The sequence below is a fragment of the Passer domesticus genome, chromosome 2 (assembly GCF_036417665.1).
Source record: "Passer domesticus isolate bPasDom1 chromosome 2, bPasDom1.hap1, whole genome shotgun sequence".
Classification (NCBI taxonomy): domain Eukaryota; kingdom Metazoa; phylum Chordata; class Aves; order Passeriformes; family Passeridae; genus Passer; species Passer domesticus.
The window spans coordinates 85906598-85932087 of NC_087475.1; the positions used below are offsets into that span (position 1 = coordinate 85906598).

A 25490-nucleotide genomic window follows, 5' to 3' on the forward strand; every position below is an offset into this window, starting at 1 on the left:
ATAGCACAGAGTACTTGAAGACTACTTGCTAAGAGGTTTCACTAAAAAAATAATTTAGTCAATTAACAAGGGAAGATTTCAAACCACTGAGTCACTTTTTGAGTAGGAGACTTCATCAGATACTCCATAGAAGAGGGGAAATTGCAGTGGCAGGGGTAGGGTTCAGTAAGTCTTTTCTAGCCATAATTTCAATTATCTTGTGATGAGACTTTTTCACCACATTCCATTCATATTGGACTCCCTACACGACTAGAGTGTATGGCAAATAATACAGGAATCTTATTTCTTTTGCTATTTAGCTCTGAAAAATTAATGGTGATTAACTTAAAATTAGTTGACAGGAAATAGAATCTTAATACTGTTAGAAGTTTAAACTGTGGAGTATTCATTCGCTTTTTTATCTCATAATCTGTTAATCTGCTTTAATACTTATGGATAATGATAGTTATTATTTTCTCATTATTTTCACTGCCTCCTTCCTTCCCCTTGTCAACTGAATCAGTTTCTTTACGAATAAATATACTCATTTCTGTAGACATTTCTGAAGTGTGTATTTGGGAGGTTCATCAGGTGAATGTCTGCCACATCATAAATTTTAGGTGTAAGCATCTCAGGAATTTCTTTACCCCACTACCATATGTAGGGCTGGAAAGAGATCAGATCTGGAAAGAAAGGAGGCAAAGAATGAGGCAAATTGCTCCACAATTCCTCTTGCAGTCACACAAGCAGTAACTAGGGTGCATGGGGCAATGCCCTGAAATGCTTGCCAGCCTCCTACACATTACAGTAAATCTGCTCCTTTACAAAGAGATCCCATGGTTAAAGGACTTTGATTCACAGGATACTGGCATAAGCTGAGTTGGAAGGGGTCTACAGGGATCACTGAGTCCATTTCCAAGAGTCACACCATGTGCCTGAGAGCATCATGCAAACACTTCTTGAACTCTGTGAGGCTGGTGCTGTGACCACTTCCCTGGGGAGCCTGAGACAGTGCCCAACCACCCTCTGGATGAAGAATCTGATTCTTATATCCAGCCTACACCTCTGCTGACACAGCTTCAAGCTGTTCTCTAGGGTCCTGTCACTGGTCACCACAGAGAAGAGATCAGCGTTTGTCCCTCTTCCCCTCACGAGTTATAGACTGCAATGAGTTAAATTCAAGTTCTAACAATCTTCATGTAGATCTGGTCTGTACTTTCCCGTGTACTGTCATTATTTACTTGAGGATTAACTGTAAAAATGGTGTTTCTGAAATCCATTGGCTTATATTTTAACTGAAAATCTTTTATTTCTTCTAAGAAAGGTAACAAGAGGCTGTGCACAGAGTATGAAAAGGGGTTCTGCAGCCAAGATGACCAGGACAAATTTAGTGGACCTCTTTCATTAGTTGTGAAGATTATATCCCATTGAATTCTGTGGCACTGCACCAATGTAATTTAAAGCACAATTTGTTCCAGTAAAGTTGGATTTCATCTCCTGTTGCAGTCATTCTAGCTTCTAAGCCACTTAGTAGTGTGAAGAAGTGTCAAAGTTTTGCTGGCATGATTGTTTGTGATTTAAGATTCTTTGTGCATTTACTTTCTGGTTCATAAATGTCTATTCAAGGAAGGCAACATAGGAAAGGTTCTTTGATTTCATTCATTTGATTATGGCTTGATTCCATGCCATGGTAATTTCTAAATGTTCTCATACATTCTACATGTCTCAAAATATTTAACTTAAAAACATTTCCTCCATTTTGCAACTCGAAAGGTAGTTTACACTCAATGGTCTTGGAAGTCTTTTTTCACCTAAATGATTCTATGAATCTACATTCATAGAATGAATGAGACTTAACTCCAGAGTTAGCTTTCACATGTAAGACAAACATATTCAGGTGAAATACAGGAGAAATAATGCCTTTTCATAGATTTGGCCCAGTTAACTGTAGCTAAACTACAGTTTGTTTTACAAAAAGTGAGCAGATCGTTCTTTCACCAGTAAAGGCCAATTTATGCAGTTGGATAGCTTCTGGCAAGAAGAAAGGCATTTTGATGCTTTGGTTTCCTGTCTCCCAGAGCATATCTCTGCCCCATGTCTCTTTACTGTAGAATTGTGGAAATGCTAGCACATTGTATACTCCTAGTCAAATGCCATATGGGACTTGCTAATATTAATTGAAAACCTAATTAATATATATTTTTAATGGCACAGGAATTTATCTGAATGTCACTGCTAAAGAACTTTTAAGTCTTGACACACACCAAATAGTCTTAAAAAAATCTAGTAACTCTGAGTTCAAAACACTTAGTTGTTATCCAGTGCCAAAAAAGCAGCGCTGTCTGTTATATTTAGATGCAGACAGATTGAACTGTTGCAGCTGAACCAGTACCATGTGGTTTGGTCCCTTAGTTGAAGAGGTAGACCAGCTCCTGTTTTTGTTGTTGTTGCAACATTAACCTCCAGGAGGTTTTGTTTTATTGCTGGCCTATTCCCCAGATGACTCTTTTCAAGTGGAGGGGGAGGTAAATCTGAAAGAAAGCAATAATTCATAGAGAAAATGACAGCAATAATGAAATGCTGCAGTGGTGGAAAGATTTCCCCAGCAGAAATGTGCAGCCTGGCTCACCTGCTGGAACTTCATTGTCTTCAGTGTGTCTCCTCCAGACTTGATTTTGGCCCAGTGCATTTTTTTAAGCATGAGAACACTTTCCTATTTCAAAGCTCTCACTTACTTGTAGCATTGACCTGAATCTAAACAGTTGTTATGTGAATCAAATTGTAATATCTAATGACCCAAGTGCTGTAATATGAACATGCTGCCTGGAGAATTGCACTATGTCTTACTGGTTTGCATGGGTTGGTCTTCTGGCAAAGTCACAGGAAAATGAGAAGAACATTTCCATAACAAGGACCAAGGACTTAAGTAAACTTGGTTTTCCCTGTCAGGTAATTCACTCTAAGGAAATAGAGGGCAATAATTCTTCCATGTAACCAGGTAACAACCTTTTAATAAGCATCATTAAGTATTTAGGTTGAAATAAGAGGCTATCCACCCTTTTATCCCATATTATATTGCCCAAATTCCTCTTTGCCATCCTCACTGTGGTTAGATGAAAGCCCCCCTGTTTTCATATCGATCACTAAAAGCACTTTCCCCTTGTACCAGTTCACTGCATCACTTCTGAACGCAGTTCATCTGATCTCTTTTACTTTGGCTGCCGCTCATTCACGGCTACAAAAACTTTATTTTCAGGCAGGTCTTGGAACCAAATGATCATATTTCTTACCTCATTCCAAGGGATAACATTAAGATCTTTGTTTAGGTGGGATTCAGAATAAAAATAAAGCTCTTTTTGCTTTCCCATGCATGCCCACACACGTGCACACCCATATGTATATACACCACTCTTTCTCCACAAGGGTTATTTGAACCCAGAACAGTAGACATCTGTGTATGTTTGTGCTTCTTTTCAGTGACACACTTTCCAAATGCTAGCTGCTGAGGGAGTGTAACTGCACTGAAATGTTAACCCATGTACAACCTAAATTCTGCTGGGGGCTTCAATGATTCTTGGAATTATTCTTTCTCAATGGCAAAGAAATGTTTCTCTTTGACAAGGAAATTATTGAGGCAACAAAGTTTTTGGCTTAGGAGTTATGAAGAATTTACTTGCAAACAGCTCTAAGCTTATGTTGCACTGTTTGCCTTCAGTAACTTGCATGTGGCTGTAGATCTTCTTTCCACATGCAGTTTCCCTATGCATGGAATTTTACAAGCCTGAGACTTAGTGGAGCACTTCCATGTCTGTTTTTCCTTCTGTTTTATCCCTGCCAGACCACCACAAAAAATCCATATTCTAGCTTGAAGGAAAACCATCCACAGTGATAAGAGCCAGCCTCACATGCCAGATAGATTGGAAAATCAGGCTAACATTTTAGGAGACTGTTCCTGCACTAAAGTGAAATGACAGGTGCAGACCCACCAACAGGCTGGATTTTATGAATGCACATCAGCGCAGTATCTGCATGTTCAACGTATCTGTCAGTGTTCAATGCAGTCTTCAAGCTACAAGGTAAAAAAAACCAAAACAAAACAAACCCCCCCCCCCAAAAAAAAAAAAACCAAACCCATACCAAAATCAAATCCTCAGAAAAATTGCTTTTTAAAAATAATATGACCTTTCCATAGTCTGACTCTGGCAGTGATTTCCCCCGTCTTGTTTACATTAATATTTCCCACTTTAGTGTTCCTCAGCTTCATTTTATGGTGACACAGGCAACACTTTCTCTGCTCTTTTCCTTGTGAGCAAACAAACTTTAATATTTGTCTGTTACCTTGTTACATTGTCAGTAAATGAGAACACTAACTACTCACCAGTCTTCACCCTCCCTTCCCTTCTCTTCCCACAAGATTTAATTGATCAGTTTCATCATATTCAGCTTAACCTTATGCAAGAACATGAAACAGCATATGGTTTTCATCCCAGAAAGATAATTAACCTCCAGGTGATTTCAGTCAAGTGGCAAGAAAAAAAATGTAGTGGGATTGTTTTTGGAAGGGACAAGAGAAGGAGGAAGCAGGGAAATTATGTCACCTCTGGTAGCTTTTTGTACTTCAAGCCCTGAAATCTCAGCTTTGATGAACGCACTTAATCAACTCACTATGAGAAAACTGAAGCATGTCTCAGGGTCCCCTGATCATGACATTGATTCCCTAGGGCATCAGTGTGCACACTACTTCCCACACCAGCTAGCCCAGTTGCTTATTCTGCAAACAACTCACTCTTGTTGGCAAATCACAGAAGCACCACCTCTCCCAATCATTGTTTGCATTTAGAGAGTTAATATTGTTCCTGTCTTCCCTTCATTCCTCTAGGGAGACTAACTCCATTGGACCTTCACTACAAATTGTTTTAGTTGGTCTCCTCTTCCCACTGGCAAGTTATAAACTAGTTTTTTATGTTAGTTCCCTCTATTTTATGCTTTTCTTTCTGCGACATTGTCCTACACTGGCTGATGTATGACAGGAGAAGGGCTGTTACATTTGTACATCAAATCCTATATCTGTAGTTTGCCCTACACAGTCAGAAAATATTTGTAGGCTTTACATCTGATAAAGGTCATCTTCTGAAATGCAGAGGTGCAGAAGAATCTTCCTGAGTCTGAAGACAGATTAGCTGCAATGATCTTTGCTATGGTTCATTTCTTTTGTAGAAGGAAGAAGCTCCACTACATTTGGGACAGGTTTACTGTTGCTTAACAAGAACTGTGAATCATGTCAGTGCATTGTAGCTGCAGCATGGGAAATTTTGAGCAGAAGCTGAGGTAGCGGAAAAATTTCAGGGGAGTTAAGAAATAAATTAATAGTGAGAAGCAAATACCTAAATGCTTCCTCCTTAGTCTGCCACCAACTTCAGGAAGGAAAGATGCAGAAAAACCCTGCATTTTTCTTTACAAAGTTTAAACAGGAGACAGAACTCTCGGTGTGTCACTTGCCTGCTAGAGGTAGGATGACATGAAATATGAAACTGTCAAGCAGAGAGCAGAACTGATCCAAATCTGACAAGTCTAACATATTGAGCTCAACAGTTTTGACTCCCTCCTCTCCAGTCCCATCACCCAGGCTTACAGCTCAAGTGTTTATGCATCACTGGACCATCAGCAGCCACCTCTCTCCCATGAAATGGTCCCCACCAGATGCTGTGGAACGGCAGATGCTTAGTCCTGGAGACCCATGCTGAAACAAGATCTGCTTGGTAGCCCATCTTCTTTTTCAGGCACTACTTCATTCAAAATCATACATTCTCATTACTCCCACTTATTCTCACTGGCTCTCCTGCTGGAAGAGACAATTCCTCCTGCTGGAGGCCTGGGAGAGACAATTTTTATAAGTCAGTCCTCCAGCTACCAAAAAGTCACAGAGACAAGATGGTATATTCTGTCTTACACCATGTGATTGCTCTTACATCTCTTTGTAAGAGCATTCCATACCCATTTGCTAGATTTATTTCCATCTTGGAGACTGAACACATTTGAATGAGTGAGTCCTGGCAAACATTTCAAGCACCTGCCTCACTTCTGGCTGAATGCTGAGCATTTATACGGTTGGGCTGTTGCATGGTGTCTTTCAGGCTCTGAAATCTTGGATCTGTTGAGATGGTTCTCCTGCAGCTCCATGGGATGCTCCTTTTGTCACCAACCATCTGCCAGTTCCTTTGGCTATGCAGGTATAAAGTGTGCATGCCAGCCTGACTGGTGTCAGCACTGAAAATTCCCCAGTACTGTGTGCAAACAGAAGGTTCTGTTCCAAGTGTGAGGAAATATTGTATCATTCCGAGGAAAACTCCGAATGCCCCTTGGGGGAGAAAGAAAAAAACCAATTCTCCTTCTTGTCAAGATCAAAAGGTGATACAAGGATGGGGAAAATGTAATTTATAGTAGGATGAACACATAATTAGCTAACAACTTATATAGAGAGGGGTGTTGATAACATCAAAATCTGTGTATATCAACTGCAGGCAAGGTAGCCACATGTGACCACAAGGCAGAAATTGTGTTGGCAAGGTGGACTTGACCCAGAGGATCATCTTTGAGTTTCATGAGTACTGCAGTACTTTAGAGCTCTTTCCTTTAATGAAATGTGTCGCAGAACCATTTACTGGCAACTCAAGAAGTAGGTGAAAGCCAGTTTTGAAAGAAACACTTTGTTTCTATTAGTTTTAACATGTGGTCAGTATTCCAGTAAAATTATCTTTGTATGTGTTTTATTTTCTCTGCTCTCACGCAGAGTTATTGGAGTGTATCACCGCTTTTGTACTACCCATGGTGACAATGATGACACACAAACAGTGTGCCTGGAATCATACTAAATATTTGCATAGCAGCTGTGCCAGATAGGTTCAAGTTTTACAGAAGAGTTCACTTTACTGCAGGGAATTCTGCAGGTACCATATCAGTCATTGGCCACAGGTTACTTCTTCACATTCTCAGCTGCATGCAAGAAAATTGGCAAGTCTGTCTCCTAGGATTATATTCCTCTTTGCATGGTTTAACAGCTGGAAGCAGTAGCCAGTTATGAGTATTTTGGCTTTTGTGTGAGTACATGGAAAAGCCCAGAACAGAGACTGAGGAATTCACTACTGTGGCTTCATCTCATGGACTGAGAACTACAGGATATCACAGAGACTTGCAGGAAGCTTGGAGATCATCTAGCCAAACACACACTGCTCAAAGCAGCATCAGCCACAAAAGCCCAGGGATGTGTGCACTCACGTTTTGAAAGTTGCCAAGGATAGAGTCTCCACAGCCCTTGGAGATGAACTGTTCCAGTGTTCAAGCAGTCTTCCCCCAGTCCAGAAGCTTTACAGGACTAATGTGTTTTCGTTTCTCTGTTGATGATTCTCTAATACAGAAGACACATCTGTGTAGAATAATAATGTTTAGTCAGTAGACCAAAAAGCTCTCTTTGCCAGCCTGACAGGTTACCAAGCCTGAGTCAGGGAACTATTCATAAATAATTGAGTTTTCTCAGATGGAGCAGTGTGACCCTTGGCCTCAATATTATTTATCTTATTTTATAAAGGGTGTTCTGGGGAAACATGCAGAATCAAGAAGAGTTTTGTTAAAGCTGAAGGACAGTACTGGTATCATAGCCAATTAATGTGCCTGTTCCTATTGATGATAAATGGGTCTGTCGTCTGTTCATCTGGCATTGAGCCTCGAGCCTTATATAATCATTTGTGGCTATACCCAAGGGGTTTGATAGTTAATGTTTCAGCTTTTACAGGACATCAGAATTTTTCAAGAAAGATAGATTTGGTAAATAGCAGTCTGCAGTAGTCTGGAGGTGGAAACAAAGCAGTATTCAGAGGATAAGGTCTGTAAAATGGGCCAAAACTTGCCTGAGGAAGAATCTTTTCAATTTTATTTCAAAGTTTAGGGATAGGAGAAAAGTGTGACAAAAGAAAAATGCATCAAAGGAGCTCTGGTGAATCCAGGCTGGCTTAGCCTTCATGGGTTAATAGATAATTTGAAACTGCTGTTTTCAGTGGCTCTGAAATTACAGGAAGTGGTTTGAGGCCAAGAGGGAATAATGACTCCAGGAGACATAATTTCTAGGGAGGAACTGAGGTCCTGCAATTCTGCTTTGGAGGAAACACAAGCCACAGAATGAAATTCCTTGCAGTTTCAAGGTTAGTAGAAAAGCTGATGGCTCAAAGAGAGAAATCTGAGGAGGGAAGCAGAAAATATGAAATTGTCTCTGTGTGTCTATGTGTGTGCAATGTTGTGCCACTTCGCCAAACCTTTTGTCCTTTAGCCAAGAATCTGAGCTGAAAACCCCTTTTGCAAGGTCCTTCCAAAATGCACCACAGCTCTCCAATTCCAAGTATTCATGTTAGTTCAACATAGAAATGTTGGGATATGGGTTTACAAATGTTTTATTATTACTGTGCTCAGATAGATAATGGATAAGCAGAAGATAGAGGGAGAGAGGGAAGGAGGAAGGGAGGGAGAAGGGGAGAAAGAGGCTCTGCTCATTTGACATTTCTCCAGTTAAGAAAACAGTGATGGCCATGCACAACTTGCACCACTTTCTTTGCTACTTCTGATGGCTTTCTATCAAAAGACTTACATCCAAGAATCACAGACAAAGAGAAAAGCATGTCTTTACAGACTGATCCCACCAAAGCAGCAGAGGCACAAGAGTTAGCTCAGTCTAAATTTAATCTGCCAGTCTCCCTGGAATCAGTGGAGAGAGGCACCTTCACAGGGCAATTCAGAGAAGGAATCTGACTGCAAGGGCAGCATTAACCTTTATGACTGTTCTGCTTTTGCCGAGAGTCAATGGGATCAATTCATAGCTGAGTGGAGAAGACTTATACTGGCTAAGAAGCAGTCTCAGTATCAATAAAACTACCACAGTGGGTTCTCTGTATCACAGAACTGCCATATGTCTCCACTTATGGGGATTGGGTATGGGGCTGTGGAGGGAATTGCTTTTCTGGGCAGGTTAATGTAACAAAAAGCGAACCGCTCTGCAGCCATTAATCTCCCTAAAGCCCATAGTCTCAGTCCTCCTGTGCTGTACTCTGTGCTGTGCTTCATTATGGAGTCTTTAAACACCTCAGCTAAAGAGAGAGAAAGTAATTTAAAAAGAAAACACAGCTTTGGCTGCTTTCATTGGATTTTTCGAGAAGTAAGGTTCCTATTGGGTTAAACTTCTTAGACTTTAAAATTTTGTTTATATTGTATTACAAAGGCCAAGTTCTATTAAGTGGACACCCAGAAAGAATGCCCATTAGAATGTTTAATAAATAGAGTATTAGATAAATTAGAATATTTAATAAGTCAAGGTAAACTAAGGTATGAAAAATGTGAGTTTTAAGTATTTTTTATTTTTCCTATTTCCAGTTTAGTAATAAAATCAGATGGTCATGCTCTTATTTTTAATAATAATCTAACATACAGTACTTTAGGAACTATAGCTTCAAGAAGAAAACATAAATGAATGCTTATAGTATAAAACCTGCTTTTATTTAATACCTCAGAGGTTTGGTGGAGGGTTGTTTGGATCTTTTTTATCATCCAGAGGTATCCAATAACAATTTTCTTTATTTTAATTATGTCTGGAATATACTGCTTATTGTAAACAAAATCCATATAATGTGCATATTTTAGCTCAGGGATTTGAAGCATGTACTGGGCTAGGACATGTGCTGTATATTTCCATTTGTTTTCTTATTAAAGTTTTTCAGGACTTCTGAGATACCTTTGAATAATCTCAACTTTCTGCTGTGATTTTTCCTTATCAAAATAATATTATAAATACATTTGTCAAGCTCTTGGTGGAGAAAAGCTTTACTGTTTCTGATAGTTGCTTCATTGCTGCAAATCAATATACTGCTACTTACATCAGCCAGGCTACTGTTTACCCCAGCTTGAATGTCTCCTCCTTCAGTTCCAACATTAACTCAGTTAAAAATAGTAGTTTTATATTTAAACCTCTGTTTCCTGAAGTGACAGTAGGTGGGCCAACTTGTAACATGATCAACATTTTCGAGCATTATCTCTACTGGAATACATTTATTCCTAACAAACAAAACATAATGGCTTTCTGGAATCCCACTGCTTTAATTTTTACAAAAAGGCAATATTAATTAAAGAATGAAAAATATGAGCTCTAATATAGCATGCATAAGTAGCATACATGTGCATAAGTAGCATACAACACAAAATTTTTGGTGTCTTGTTAAATAAGTAATTTCCTGAAAGTACTTGTGGAATGGGGTGATGTGCTGGGCTTGCATATGGGGAGTAGCAATAGTGAGATGGGGGATCACAGAGTCCTGTAGTCAATGCATAACTTGTGATTCAGTGCAAAGTTTAGTTTTACAGTAAACTTAGAGACATTTGAGATGCCCCAAGCCATTTTAGATGCCCAAGCTTATTTAAGAGACTGGCAGAGAAGATGCAGGATTTGCAAGAAACCAGTGCCTTTCTGGACAGCAGCTGAAGGACAATCAGAAAAACTAGGGTATCTCTAGTTGCACTGGACAGTTTTATGTGGACAGCTGAGCTGGGCGGCATCTTGCATCTGCAGTCACAACTTTTCAAGTTATTTTTTTGATAACACTGAGAGGCATGCTAATTGTGACCTATGAAAAACTGTTGGCCCTTAGCAAGATCATATACTGGCTCATTTTCTCTGCTGTGCCACGCATTGTATTAGTGAATGCTGTCACTAAACAGAGTGACATTACCTAGTGTGTCTCATGGAAAATATAGATTCAAGTACCTCTAAAACTGAGAGTTGTCTTCAAGTCCCCATTAAATATAGAGCTGCTAAAAAAAGTGCCCAGGACATTACTGAGTGAAAGTGTCTGAGCAATATGCAGTGAGGGACTGTGATGGTAATTTTGATAATGTATGTTGAAACAGGTGGACTCATCCAGGTGTCAGACATAGTGTCTCTCCTAAATTTCTTCCAAAAAAGTAATGTAAACTGCAAAAACCTACAGTATTTCAGTGATATTCTAAAATAATGAAATATGCTTTATTACCAGCATTAAGCATAAAATATAGGCAGAAAAGGAAGAAAAAAATGCAGTTAGAAAGTTTGTCCCATAAAAAACATCCTGCCTCTTTCTCCATGCTTAAACATGTGTGCATGCTACTTTAGGTCCAATTTCATTCCATTCAGCTTGAAGCACCTCATATTTGATATATTCCTTATCCATCCTTTGAGACCATATCTAATGTGTGATGCCACCAATGGATAGTGGTATGGTGTGCATATCTTGGGCAGGTGCAAGCCTGGAACATGTTATAACTATTCCTAAGGAAAGGCAGCTGGAAATGGCTGGCCTGTAGATATGGAGGTAGATACCCATTTACCCATATCAATACAGACATTAAACACAGGTACCAATTACTGTCTGATGTGATAGCCTGGCTTCTGATGGAAGCATTCTGGCAGATAGAGGGAATCTGGATCTTAGAATGCTGACAGCTGCCATGCAAACAACCTTAACAAATCCATGCCAGTCTTGTCTGACGCTCAACACCTGGCTCCTTTTCTGTAGTGAGGATGGCTGGACCACTGCAGTGGCGCACTGATTTTTGCGGATGGTGATCACAAAAAGGGAATTGAGAAGAGACCACTCGAGTTATTCTGACACATGACTTCAGTGTTTTCTATTCTTAGACAGATGAGGATCTGAAATATGTAAGTACACTATCATTGGGTTTTTTTAGATTTATTTGTAAAGATGAGTCAAAGAAGTAAAACTCTTAATCTATCATGGGTGTGGTATTTAGACATTTATAATTTTCTTTTGATATGTGTTTGTATTGAAGTAGATAAATCAAGATTGTCCTCATGATATTTTAAGCCCTGTTATTTGTCTCCATGCTTGTTTTTTTTTAAAGAAATGGAAAGAGCAAAAACCATGAAATTATATTTGTGGTATCATTTTAAATTTATTGTCTAATAAATAGCGATCACTTGGAAAATCCATTTTTTTCCTGTGTTGTTAACAAGAAGTTTAACCAAAGTGATTGAATCAAGATGAGAAATGATCCCAGGTTCCTGAAGCTTGAATAAATGATAATGTCAATGTTAATATGCTGGTCTGGAAGTTCATTTGAAGTATCAGAAATAACCTAAATATAATTTCATGTCAGCTCATATGCTACTTAGCATAATTTATTCCTTACCAGAGAACCTCCATTGCCTGTGTTTTACCTGCATTTCCAACCCACCAAATATTTACCAACACTCTATTGCAGGAGCTATTTACTCCTGCACACTCCCACTTCAAATAAAGATAAAACTTCTTTTTTTTCCCGCCAAATAAATTCTATATTGATGTACAACTTTATCTTGACTCTCACCAACACTTTTGTGGAATTAGTGCAACCAAAATATCACATGGATATGCTATTTCTGATTCATCTAATGATGTTGCATAAGATGCCTTTTAGATCTCTCTTATCTCCCATAAAAAATGTTTGTGTGCAACAACTGTAGAACTTGTCAGCCACAGAGTGCTGTACCTCAGTTTTACAAATGAATGTCCATCCCAAAGTATTTCAGAGAGAACAAAAGAAATTTGAAATGTTCCCATGCCAAGACTTCAGTGAGCCATAAAGATTTAGAAACACAATTGAGTTTATTTCTACATCTTGAAGCTGGGAACACTGTACTTTTAAAGTGCAGAAACCAGTCAACAAGATCTGTAATGGACATGTAAGGACAAGGCTGAGTCCTATGATATTCCTGGTTTTGAAATTTATCACAGGAGAATATTTTTACTCAGATAGGGCTCAAAGTACAGCTTTATGTCTCAAGAATGTACTGATTCTCCTTTGGTTTTAATCAATAGACATAAGCTTATATATGTTTTCTTCCCCCGGCCCAGGTTATAAAACATATTTCAGATTATTGTGTTTATATAGTAATGAGACTACTCTGAATTTTTGCAGCTTTGGACAAGGTTTTAAACATACACATTGTACCAGTGACAGACAGATTGTTCTTGATAGGTCTGAATTAAAATAAGTGTATTTTAGAGAATATTTTGATTTCTGACTGTAGCTAATTGGTTTGGTAGAAATTGGTGTAACAACAGTGGCATTATATCAAAGCCCTTCTTCACGTGGAGGTTCACAGAGTTATTGCAATAAAAGGAACTATAGCCTAGGCATCTTCACGGCACCAGAGGGAGAAAACAAGGCTTTTCAAGACAAATAAAAAGTGGTGAGGCAATAGTAGAGCTCTGGCATTTTGTTTCAAAAATTAAAATAAATAAAAACTTCTGAGTGGAAAAATGAGACTGTTGGACATTTTTGCAGCTGTGCAGATATGTAAAAGATGCTGATGCTGCCATGAAGTATCTGCTTAACTCTAGATAGGAGCTTTTGTATCATAATTTGTTCAGAAACTATTAAAATATCTCATTCCTGAAAGAAAATGCCCTCCTCATAAGTATCAGGACTTTCTTAAAGGAAGAATAAAAACTTGATTGCCAGAAATTGTACATTTTAAGAGACCTATCAACCTAACCTAGACTTTTTGACAACTATGGAAACCAGCCAAAATTTTATTAAAAAGTAGTATTGTGCTAGGGGTAGCCATGCCTTGTCAAATGTATTGCATATACCCTGCTGTGTGCATGGATATTTATGGATATGCCTATACAACATCAAATCAAGGGGAAATAAACAACTTATGGAAAGGTGAGCTAATATCTGGTTGTCCATGGCTAAAATATACAGCATAAATGCATTGTCCTGGCAAATGAAAGTGAAGGACATAAATGAAAGGTTATTCCCATAGTAACTCAGTAGTTCAAGGACATTTATCAGTACTACATATCTGCTGAAAAAGAGTGAATGGGGGATTCATTCATCTTAGTTCCCTGTGGTTCTATCTGCTTGGAAATCGCATCCATTGCTACCTGTATAGGGAACCCTGACAGCTGGGGACAATTTGAGTTATTTGTACAATGCATCTCTCCACATGTCACCAGGAAGGGGATTTACATTTGAAATTGGAATTGGTTTATAACCTTGCAGAAATGCACAGGAGTAATCCATGGATCTTATCAGTATGTCTGGCCAGTTTAGAGTTCCTGTAGAAATGTTGCCACATAAGGATCTCCTGAGGTACTCAGATATCAGTGTGATTAGCCTGGCAGACAGACCTCTGTATTGGGGAAGCAAGGTCAATGCCCCTGGGACAGCAGGAGACATAAAATAATAATACCTTATTATTCTATCAAGTGATATTTGCAAAGCACTTCAAAATCATTATGTGAAGGACAAAGGATGCTGTATATACAGAGGAGTAAAGGCTGACATTTCCACAGTGCATGTAATTAACAGAATTCCATGCAAGTTTGGCCTTTGGAAGAAAAATAATCTTTGGCTGCACACTGTGCATGTGGGGCTTCCACAATAAACACACAGGGAACCACTGTAAGGCATCTACAGAATCAAGGCTATTGCTTTGCTTGTGCCATGTCCTCAAAGACCCTGAGGTTCAAAGACCTGTTACTACAAGTTAGGGGGTTCATGGAGACAAGAAGCATGCAGTACTTGATAATTTTTGGTTTTGTTGTTTCTCAAAGCACCTCTTGACCTAGCTGAGTTTTGGTGAGAAGCTAGACTATGTCTAGGTAGGAATATCTTCCCTGAGCCAGTTTACGGGAGGGGTTGTGATTCCTCGTATTAAGGGATGGTCAAATTAGTTAGCATGGTTTTTATTAGTTTCTGCTAAGAAATTGACTTTTTTTTCTGACACTTCTGACAGTCTTTCAAGCTACCCAGACTGCAGACTAACACACTACAAAATAAAGCACTTGTTGCTCAGTGTCAGGGTTCATCTCTATTGTTATGCAAAAGGGACAAAGGGGACACAGAAGATGACCTGAAATAGTCACCTGACCATGCCCTTATTTCACACACTGTGCCCCACATGGTTTGTTCTCTTTGTGATCACATTGCAGTTTTGGGTCCTGCTCAGCAGTCGAAAATTAAATATGGTGGTGTGGCCTAGTGTGGAGAACACAGGGCTGAGCTGTGGTAAGTTTACAACTACTCTGGATTTGCAAGGGTTTGATAGATAATATCAGTCTATGCCACACATTTATATAATGAAATTAATAAGATTGGCTGACATTAGAATAAAAATACCCCTTAGCACATGCATAGTTCTATTACAGATATTTTTTTATGTTAATGGCGTATTCTTTCCAGAAAATGGGCCCAGTTTGTGAATAGATTATATACTCACACCCTTGAAGCCTCCACTATGCAAATGAATTTCCAGTATCCTGGAATACAGAAGTACAGTGCCTCTTTCATTAGATATGGATCATTTCCATAATGAATGGTTGGCATTGCTGCATGATAATTTATCAGGATTTGGGAAAGACAGAGAATGCCAGCAAACTGGCAGATAAATTTGATTTTGTATTTAGAGCTGTGAAAAAAGACAGCATATTTGCTGATATGCACAGTAATTTTTACCTCAGACACAAACCTGTTGGAAGAACTACAGTACGTGAAGTGAGGCACATAGCTCCCCTAGAAACCAAAAACAGCTTTATAAATTGAATATTTTAAAGTAATTTAAATACTGAAAATGTGCTAGCTTCAGGTTTGAAGTCACTATCAGTGACTTCAGTCTGTGAGAAAAAAACATTCTATGATAGGTGCAAAGTGGTTAAAAAAGGAAAAATGGCTAACAATTTTTTTTAAGATTTTCCACATAAAGGTAATCAGATATTTGAACAGGTTGACCAGGAAAGTTGGGTAATGTCTGCACATGGTGACTTTCAAAGAGTGGGACAAGTTCTTGAACTACCTGATATATCTAGACCTGCTTGGAAGGTCTCCAGAAATGCTGGTCAAACTTGAATTATTTTGTGATTCTAGGAAGGAAGGCCATCAAAGAGGAAAGTTCAAATTAAAATCCGGAAAGCTAATTTTTTCCTCATCCAAAGGCATCTCTGTAGCTTTGTGTGTCTTAGTGGTGTAGGGTGTTTTTCTGTTTATCCCAAGAGTTTAGAAGGACAAGGCCACCTTCTCTGACAGCCCTTTGAAACAGTGTGAGAAGAGGTCAGATAAATTTGCTGGTGCTCATATTTAGCTTCAGCTAAGCATTAGCTGATGTTCCATTTCTCCAAGTTATCACTTTTGTAGTGGGGATTTAGCACTAGTCTTTTCTGCACTAGATATACTCATGTAAAGTAGTGGGATGAGATTCTTAACTGGATACTTTCCCATCCTTACAGGTTCTCTTCATGTGTCATATCATTGCACTTGCTGTACATGAACAATGAAGGGAGCTGTTATCAGTCACTTCAGAATATTCCTGTTAAGGAGGATGTTAATCCTTCTGGGTCCACAACTGAGGCTGTTCATAACAGCAATATGATAGACACAGTAGACAAATCCAAACTGCCTGAAGAGTCGAGATACGGACCAAATGGCTTCTCCCATTTTTAAATTTTCCTCCCAAAACCACTGTGATTTGCTTCAACATCAAGAAAGACAGTCAGCCAACAGGCAGGTCATACAGACAACACAGACAACACTTACTCTGGAATTCTCCTACCGTCTGCTTCCAGCTTTCTCATCTCCACTCAGTTCCATCCTTTTATCCTTTCTTCTTTTTCCTACCTGTGACATGAGTGGGGGAAGCATGTTTTTCTGCTTGTCTCCTTCTTTCTGCACTAAAAGAAGGCAGGACTGTAGGCAGAAAATCACCAGTATGTGTATCAGGACTGAGATTTGCAAAGAAGGCTCTGTAGCATCCATTATATCTATGCTGTTCTCACAGTAACTCTGCATTGAGCCAGAATAGCAATTTCAAGCTCTTCAACCCTCACAACAGTAAGATTCCTAAATTGGGTATTCTTCTCACGTTTTCCTGACATTGGATCTAGGTAGTCAAACTGCTCTTCTCTTGCCCACTGTATTGTCTTCCCTGACTCTGATCTGTGCCATATTCAGTGGCTCCAGCTGCTCTGTCTGAGATACTCCTTGAAAGGTGTTCTCCTGCCTCTCCAACTTCGCACCCTGCTGCATGAGTCCTAATTCAACATATTTTAGTAAAACAGACACAAATATGGAGTGAAGGGTGTGTGAAGCAGAGGATTGTCTGAGCCACGATCTTCTGCTATGTCAACTTCCACTGCACTTGGGTGGCCTTCAGCTGATAAGAGACATTTGAAGTTTCATGATTTTGGCATAGTTAAGGAGGTTTTCACAGGGAGAAGATTTACTGTGAAGCTTGTAAAGTAGATCTTGAAAACAGTTTTCTGAGTATTTTTTTTCAACACCTGTTTGGCTAGATAGCACAGTCCTCAGTGTATCAGCAGGTACAGCAATTATGTATTTTAAGTTGGTTCTTAAAAATGCACCCAGCCCTGTAAAAATACCTTTATCCTTTGCATATAATAAGGATGCAAGACCTTTTCACCTGCTTCTTATCTTTCTGTTGCAGATAGGGCAGGTGGAATGAGGGCTTCTTCCACAAGAAGGTGAACTCTGAATTTGGTACGTGATCCACAGGACAGAAACAATTAATTCCTCTGAACAACTTCTTTTCCGTAGAGATGGCTTTTAAAAACAGAATTTAATGAAATCCAATGTCCTTTTCATAAAATATTTGAGGGAAATCTTGTATGATAGCACTTGTCAGTCAATCCTGTACTATTGTGGTTTCTTCCCCCTCCCCCCCACCGCTTCCCGTTTTTTTTTTAATTGACATCTGTCTGGAAGGGCACAAACAAATCACAAGCTGGTATCATAACTAGGATATTGTGGAACTCTTCTCTTTCAATCCTTCAGTTTTTCTGCTGATAAAGATAGATAAATTGCAAGGTCTATATTAATAGGTGCAAAGGGCAAGAAAGTGAGAAAAGCTTCAAAAAGCATATGCAAAAAAGATTCTGGAGTATATTGAGAGGACACTTTTTAAAATCATATTTACCCTATATTAATAAGTTTTAAAAATAGATGCCAGGTACTGCAAGCTCTAAAGTTATCATAAAATTAATTTGCCTTTTCTCTACAATAAATCAGACTCAAAATAAGGATATACTTAACATTTGAACATTTGATGGTTTTGATGTTCCCTTTCCATTAAATAGTGATGATATTTCTAGCAGTTCCCAGTATTTTAGGTGAAAATTTTAGTGTCTTAGTTATATGCCCAGTACTTTTCAAACATCAAGTTCAGGACTTGTATAAAAGTCTGTAGTAATATTTCCTACTGACTTTGTCATTTATTTCCATTTCACTATGGTGTGAAATATTAAGTTATTTTACATTTGCTAGTGTTCCTGTAATCGGTTGTACTGCATTTATCTAGGACCTCTCATATTTCATTCCCCATCTCTGGAAGTTTTCAAAGCCAGGAAGTTTTCATGTTGGGCAGCACTTAGAACAACCTGGTATAGTGTAATGTATTCCTGCTCTTGGAAGGTGTGCTGGAACTAGATGGTCATTAAAGTCCTTCACTGGCCTGTATCATTCTAGGATTCTTTATCATGTTCTGTGATAGTTTATCATACTCAGTCAACCTCACACTGCTTCACACCTGGCTTTAGCTGCTCTTTCAAACCATTAGTACACAACCTAAACAGGAGTTCATACAGATACAGCTTAAGTACCCCATGCAGGTAACAATAGGTGAAAGTATGTTTAGGTCAAAGGATTGCTGAGCATCTTTAGCAGAAGAATTATTATGTGCAGTGAAACAATTTTCTTTACAACCTATGCAACAGTATCTTTGATGACAGCATTTTCTATGGTAGAAGGATTCATTTTAAATTCAAACATTATAGCCCACCAGATTAATAAACAACATTTGTGAAGTAATAATAACTCCCTGAATGTGTTTTTTTTACTCAGGAGATTGTACATTGATATTGAACAGGTGTCTTTCTTCAGGATCTGGTGGTGATATATGGCACACTATTTGCTGGGGTATTGGTGTACAGGGAGCCAGACTGACGGATGGGTTCAGCACGCATAAAGCCTGGATGTTCCTACTGAAGTGTAGAGTTGTGTAACAGAACATGGACAGATATTTTGCTAGAAGGTTCTTAAGTTCTGAGATTTGTGTTCTCTCTTATCTTTGTTCATGAGTGGAGACATGAATAAATTTGAAGCTTTCAGAAGGTCTTTAAATACATAAATAAAGAACACAGAAAGACTTAAAAATGTCATCAGGTTTAGGTATCAGCAAGGACAGTTAACTGGGCATCATCAGCTCTGTTTTGCTGGAGATGCTTGAAGGCAGAAATTTTCAAGACAAGAAATCTGGCTTTAGTCAAACGTTGCAACAAAAAATTTAGAAAATACTATTTGGTTTTAGAGTGAAAACTAGAACACCTTTCTTTTCCTCCATTAGTCACTCATATGTTCAACTTTTCAATACCAACATGGAATTAAGTGTGTGTTCACTGTGTATTCACAGTGACCCTGCCAATTTCTGCTAATTTGCAGACTTTATCTGAAAATATTAAAAAATAAAAATAATAATAAATTATAATAAATAAATAAAATCTAAATAAACAATTAAATAAAATAAATAGAGCATTCTTTCATAGCTTGACTTTGAATAATCTAGGTGAGACCATGGTTAGTACGTTTTAACTGAGGGTTCTCTGCCCTTCATAGGTGTGATTCTTCCATCGTACAACTGTAAGTGAAGACATACATCTCTTCCCAGTGGGAATAATTGGTTACCAGCATAAGTATGCCTTATGCCATTGCTGCTGTTCTTCCCCTGTTGTAAAGGAAATAAGATGCAGAGAATCCTGACACTCATAAACTCATAAATGAATTTAATTGAAAACTGAGTCCTACAACACTATAGCCATACAGATAACTAGCTGCCCTCAAAAATGACCAAGGCATGTAGGTAAAGAAGTATGGTCTTGGCTTTTTAAAGCCTGGACTAGTGGTTCTGCACAGTGCAGGAAAGAAGGCAATGACGGTATGACACAGTTTTGTAATCTCATCAGGGAGCTTTAGTTCCAGATCCATTTTATAATAATTTAAAACCACAGCTGTGTAATTGTTTTGCCAAAACCAAAAAAAAAAAAAAAAAAAAAAAAAAAAAAAAAAAGTTCTTTTAGAACTCAGGATGAATGGATGAATATTTAGGCAACATTGGAACATGGTGTTCTCTAGAGAGAGACTAATATACTTTTAGCAAGGCAACATATATTTTGCCGTGGAAGTACATACAGCCGCACGCCTGTTCTGCTGGTGTTTGGTGTTAAGGAGAGTATTGCACAACTGTGCAAATGACAAAGTGGCATTTGGATTTGACTGGTTGCAAACCGTGATAAATCTGAATCTGAGTAATTATTTAATTGTATGAAACCACTGCCTGGCCAGGCCTATCACCAGGTTTGGTTTTATTTCATCAAGCTTCATGCCTTAGTGCTGCTGATGGGTAGGGAACAAAGTGAAAGGCACCAGTTCCACAGCACTTCTGGCCATCAAAAAATGATGAAGGCAGACCTGAGAGAGATTAATTTGTAAAATAAAAGATGAAAAAAATACATCTGAGCAGGAGGGACAGCACAGAAAAGAGGGGTAAGACTGAAGGGAAACACAAGAGAGAAACAGCAAGTAGAGCAAGACCAGAGTTGAAAGGAAGAGATGGTAGAAACTGTGGGAGCATGATAAGGGGGCTGAGGCAAGAGATGAGCTGAATTTCTACCTATGTTCTGAAGCTGCTTTTCAATAAATGACTATATGGATTACATCAAGATGAAGAAACCTACTTTCATCTTCTGTTTAACAGTCTCCCATTGACTTAAACCTGCGTTAAACCTGGCAGTTCATGTCCTTGACCTTTTCTCCTGGTCACTGACTACTCATGACTCCTTGGAGCGAACATTTTGCTCCTTCAGTTGATGGCTGAGTTGCAGAGACACACGCATCAGCCTGGGCACTCTTTGTTTATAGTAATGACTCTTTGTTCCAAAGAAAGAGAATTTTTGTTGGTCCTCTCTAATTTTCTGTTTTACATGTGCACTAAAATGAGCACCAGACCAGCACAAGAAGGGAATATTGGCAGATCAGTTGCTACTCAATCATGGAGTAATACCAGGCAGACTCTATACTTGTTATTCTAATCACACCTTCATTTCACAGTGACAGATGATTCTTAGAGGGCAACTGACCTAGACAATCATGAAAAATAGGGGGATTAGGACTGAGTTTGACTTTAAAGGCTGTTTGATGGGTTGGACTAAATGCACAGGACAACCCCAAGAATTACACAGTGTGCCCGATAACATTGTCAAAATGCTTCTTGAACTCTGGAAGGCTTGGTTATGTGTCCATTTCCCTGGGTAACTCAATATCTTAAGCTTTGATTTTACAGGCTGGTCTTACTTTTATTTAAGTTGAAAAGCTTATTTGCAACAGTTTTGCCTTAATGGTTTAGTAGCTTATTTATGAATATAATGTCATGTCTAGACTCTCTGAGGTTCCTTAAAAATTTGATTTAATTTTTCCTTTGTTATTGAGAAATCTCTGTCCTAGAATCTGAATGTTAAAGAAATTTGAATCACTGTATTCCCTGGATTAGGGTACAAGGCATATAGCTGCAGGAGTGCTCCATGTTTCCTTCATCTGCAAAATGCTTGGATAAAAAACAAGCATCAATAATTTTGCTGGATGTATTGCACAGAAGGAATTTAGCTTTAAAAAGACAAGTAAAATTAAACTTACAGCTCTGGGAAGAATGCCAATCTTTAGTATTAATAATTAATTCCATTGTTTTTAATTCACTTATAATTACATAAGTTGATTTTTCTTTATTGCTAATTAACAAATATTTAATTGCTTTAACAATTCAGTAATGTTCTTGATGACAAAATATTTAAAAGAGGATGCAGTGCAGAGAATGGCTTTAAGGGATTTTGAAGGGTTTTTTTCAAATTGTAGTTACTTAATGCCAACCAGCACTTTCAATCCGAAAATATTCCTTGTTTGTAGAGAGGCTGTGTCTTCAAAAATAACTAAAGGTTAATTATTGAATCTATCTCAACTACAGTAAGTCATATATTAAATTAAAAGCCTGGATAAAATCCCCACAACTCCAAGTGACCCAGACAATTAGATTAGTAACCTAATTTAATGGTTTCATAATTTCAAAGATTTTTGAGGTCACAGAAACCACTAGCTCTTCCACCTTGACCCCCCATTTAATAGAGGTGATGAAATTTCATTCATTCCCAGCTGGAGCCTAGCAACTTCTATGGACAACTCTTAACTTCTGAAGATGCACTAGCACATTATGAGACTGAGATCCCATCACACAACGGTGATTTAGTGGTCACATGTATTCACTATTAATATTTAATTCACACTTTTTTCTAGTGTGAATGTGTTTAGCTTTGCCCTTCAATCCTTGATTTGTGCCTTTCAATACTAAATAGAGTGTACTTCAATGTCTGTCTTCTCTTGGATTTATTCGAGCACCCAAAGTTTTTATCTTCATGTCTTTTCCAGTACTTTTACTTTTCTTGGCATTTCATTTACTTGTGACAGGGGAAGTTAATGATCAATTTCTCTATTGATTTCAGGCTGCTTCTGTTTTCTAGAAAATGCCTAGCAAATTCTGAGAGCTTAATTTTTTTAACAATTTTCTTAATTCTAACTTGGGAAAATAATTTCAGTTTCTCCCACCACTGCTCTTTTCTACTAAGAGCTGCTGTTTAATTTTGAATTCCTGGACAATATCTACAAATTAAAATATGACCCTTCATTGTCACCAACTCCCAAACAAAAGCCTGTCAGTTAAAAAAATATATATATTTATGAGTCACCTGCTCTGCTCCTATAACTGCTGATAACAAGCAGATGGGAAGGAGCTTACTTTAGCCAACTTTTGCCTTTCAGTCCAAGTGTTTCCCATTATTGTGTAGCTACTGATCCTATGTGAAAAGAATTCTTTTCTGGTATTTCTGTGTTAGAACTACAAGAACCGTGATTTAATAGACGTGCTTATAGCACATTATACGTTACAGGTGTCTTTTCAAAGATTTCAAAGCCACATCTTGACAGTTTCATTTTTTTAAAGAGGTGCCTTTAATAACCGTTTCTTGCTGACTTAAGAAATGATGGAACAAAGTGTAACTTCAAAGTGTTGGCAAAATAATATGAATTATACAAATGTAGTTGTAAAGTTGTTTCCAGTTACAGTAGTAGTAACTCGAGACTGATAGCTGGTTTCCTCTTTTGCAAGTGTTTCCAATTTAAAACGTATCTTTTGGAGTTGTTCCATGCTCTGTTACTATTCTAGAACAAACCAGTTCATTCAACTGTATTTTCTAAAATTATTGAAAGCAAAACAATAAACAATACAAAAAACTGTAATGAATATGGTAAGTAGTTAAGATACTTCCAGTTCTTTCAGCTAAAATGCTGAAAGACATAATTAACACAAGTGGAATTAAAGAGATCTGTAAAAATTAAAATCTGAACATCAGGACTCGTGTCTCTCAACACAGGGTTGATAAACCTACCAACAACTTTTACATGTATACTGTTAGAGGCAAAGATGTTTTTGCCTGCTATGCAGTATGGCCAAGTAAAAGAAGGTAATGAAAGATATTAATATTTAAGTAGTTAATCATACATTATTAATAGCATTTAAAGTGGCATTAATTAGGACCCTTGCATACCTTTTCCCATCACTCCTCTATGTTGCTGATCAGACTAATCATGTAACCTTACTGTACCACTGTCCTTTGACCAGATGCATAATTATTAATTATTATTCTTACTGCTGGCATTGGGACAACTAGACTTCCCCTTCAGAACTGCTTTCACAGTTGCAAAATTTGGAACTTATGCAAATCAACCCATGGACCCCTGTAGGTTTTATTATTCTATTCCTCTTTTTCTCCTTTAGATTTTTTTTTTCCCTCTTGTACATTTTCCCGTTGTTGCTCCTTTCTTCTTCTTGTCTTCCAATAGCAAGGGTGGATTTCTAACACTGGAAAGGGAAGACTTTTGGTAATGAGGACACTTAAGACCAGGCACAGATTATCTGCAGTGATAGTGAAATTTCCATCATTCTGAGAAGGAGTTAAACAAACATCTGTCAGTCATGACCTCCCTCTAGTTTAGCCTGCCTTGGGGCAAGGGGAGGATCTACATGACCTCTAGAGAATTTTTACTAGGTATCTGTGAGTGGAATAAAGCAGGTTGGGCTCACCCTGCTCATGATTATGACCTGATCTGTCCCATGCTCATGTACCTTGCAGTGCTGTAGAAATCCAGGGAGCATCCTGACCTTGCCTGAAATGTGGCGCATACCTGCCTGTAGATATGTGCTGTAACACATATATACACAAAACTGTACACTTGGTGTGGTGCTTGGGGGCACGGTTTGGTGGTGAACTTGGCAGTGCTGGGTTAATAATAGTTAGACTCAGTCATTTTAGGGATCTTTTCCAAACCTAAATGATACTACAATTCCATGGCTTTTCCCCCTTAGTCGTGGAAATATATTGACAAAAAAAAGACCTGACAATGATTTTAAGTGATCTTCCAAGATCACTTTTCAACATGTTTATTTTTCCTCTTGGTCATCTGCAGTAGAATTCATAAAGAGACGTGGTTTGCTGGCAGTCAGAATAGAAGCATACTGATTTCTTTACAGTGTTGTCAAGACTTAAAAAGATGAGTTCTTAGTAATGATGTTAGTTGTGCATAATCCTGTGTCCAGAAAAGGATTTTATGCTCTGACAAGGCCCTTTTGTTAGTGTTTTTGGGCTAGCAAATACTTTGTGTATTGAAACCAGTCCCCTTCCATATTCCAATTGCAGCATCTGGTCCTGTTGCACAATCTGAGATTTTGTGTCTTCCTCATCTGAATACACTCTGTGGTTGGTGATAGCCCTAGTAATGAATATAAAAACACCTCAGGTTCGTTGTTGCAAAGTGACATTTCCTTTACTCCCCCCTTTCACTGCTTTCATCCCCTGCCCTACAGGAAATCTTAATGAAAAGATAGAAAAACAGGTAAAGCTCAACCCCCTCATCTCCATCCCCAGTCTCAAAACAGAGACAGGTGTTGCATTATGCAGGGGGAGTGTTTTCTTCAGTAATATTATCCTGGGAATTATCTTAGAAAGATTGACCTGTGAATAACAGCCAAGCCTCAGGGTTAGCCTCACAGTAATTATCTGCTAGACATTTTCACAAGCCGTATCCTTTCAGGTCAAGAGGCAAGCATGAGGACTCACATCCATACTTCATGGCAAATTATTATTCAATTACAGTGACTTTTGAACCTGACCAAATGTAAACTGAATTGTCCTTCCTTTAAGATTTTTATTTTTAAGAAAAAGTCCAGGGAATTTAAAATGCAAGATAAGCAGCCCAGACAGTATGCAGAGTCTGGGACTGTAATAAAACATTTCAGAAATTCTCCATCCACACAGTTTTGGAGGGATCTG

At 38.3% G+C, this 25490-nt stretch overlaps 1 protein-coding gene across 24 annotated transcripts in view; it reads left to right on the top strand.

Annotated features, from left to right (window-relative positions):
* Positions 1-25490, top strand: part of TENM4 (teneurin transmembrane protein 4) — a 1559611-nt gene that overhangs the window by 1041910 nt on the left and 492211 nt on the right. For 20 of the 24 annotated variants that reach the window (XM_064409696.1, XM_064409697.1, XM_064409702.1 and 17 more), the window contains one exon: positions 11565-11707. The exons of the other annotated variants lie outside the window; for them this stretch is intronic. The gene's annotated coding sequence lies outside the window, so the exon portion shown is untranslated. The remainder of the gene's footprint in view (positions 1-11564; positions 11708-25490) is intronic. 24 annotated transcript variants of the gene reach the window in all.